This window comes from Quercus suber, unplaced genomic scaffold, assembly GCF_002906115.3.
Source record: "Quercus suber isolate HL8 unplaced genomic scaffold, Cork oak 2.0 scaffold_581, whole genome shotgun sequence".
In the NCBI taxonomy this organism is placed as follows: domain Eukaryota; kingdom Viridiplantae; phylum Streptophyta; class Magnoliopsida; order Fagales; family Fagaceae; genus Quercus; species Quercus suber.
Window position 1 is genome coordinate 21,362 of NW_027070026.1, and position 1,387 is coordinate 22,748.

Here is a 1,387-nt window from a genome sequence, read left to right on the forward strand (position 1 = left end):
GGCTTTTCTCTCTTTCAATTTTCTAACTTTACCATCGGAGAATTAAAGGCCGGCTTCCACTGGTCTTCTTTGCTAATTTCCTTTGTTTTCTCAGGACTCATTCTACTAGATCAAGAACATCCAGAGATTTCCAGCCCATTGATTCCTTTGAATTCCTTTGAATCTATCAGTTGGCGCCGTCTGTGGGAAGTTCTATCTATTGAGTTCTATAGTCTCATTCTCCAATCAAGGGTTGAAATGGTTCGGACAAGATCTAGAGCAACGAGTCCAGGCCCTCAACATAGCAGGGACGCATCTAGTAACCCTCACCGAGACCGTCAGTCAGCACCCACCACGCAACCATCCTCATTTCAACATATGCAATCCATGGCTGCCGCTATGGCAGAACTAACTCGTCAAAACCAAGAGTTGGTTAAGCAACTTGAGTTAAGAAAACAGCCTCATGAACGGAACGCTGGAGAACAAGCTCAGAGTCAAGAGGAAAGGAATGTTGAGACTGACAATCAATCAAGAGGTACTGTTTCACGGAGGGTACCTCACTTGGAAAGAGAAATGGATCAAATGAGAGGGTCATGGACGAAATGAGGGAAAACATGAGAAAAAACATGAAATGTGCAATGCAGCTTCTATTATTAAAAAAAAAAAAAAAAAAAAAAACTAAATCTTATAGACAATCCAAAAAGGAGATTAAACAATTAATGAACAATTTCAAATATAATGTTAAATGATTGCTCCGAAATAAACATTTAAAATAAATAAATGGGCCTATAAAAATAATCAAAGGGAAAATAAAGATATAATAAAAAAAAAAAAAAAGCGATGTGGGGAAGATGATTGTTGAAAATATCAACGGTAAAGATGAAACACAACTGCCCACCTTCCCCAGATCAATGTTGCAGAGAACTCTTTCGGACACAGTGCACTTTTTGTTGCACAACGCCGATACACACAATCCCTGCTTTAACTAAACCAACAAAACCTTTGTGTTTTATTTATATACAAACTAAGATTAAACATTAAAACAGACATTTGAAGCAAAACCCATAACACAGAAAATAGAGAGAGACAGAGAGAGACCTAAGAGGCTGAGTGAGTGTTTGGGGTATATATAGATAGGTGAAGGGGTAAGCTACGATTAGGGTTTTGTGTGTTATGGAGCATGAGGATGTAATTACTAAAGTACCCTTTTCTGTGGTCATTTTTTATTGGAGCGAGCAAGAATGGGCTTGGACTTTGACTCGGCCTGCTTAAAATGTTTCCGGGCTTATGTTTTACATTTTAATTTTATTTTTGGGAAATTATTATTGGTAATATGGCTATGCAAATATTAAGTAATTGTAAATGAGTTTGTTACAAAAAAGCTACTAGCATAGTCTCATAAAAAACC

General features: G+C 37.3%; 1 non-coding gene across 1 annotated transcript; it reads right to left on the reverse strand.

Annotated features, from left to right (window-relative positions):
* Positions 1–817: 817 nt before the first annotated feature.
* Positions 818–962, reverse strand: LOC136063820 (small nucleolar RNA snoR135). Its single transcript, XR_010625460.1, has one exon. It is a non-coding gene; the product is annotated as a small nucleolar RNA snoR135 (small nucleolar RNA).
* Positions 963–1,387: the final 425 nt, after the last annotated feature.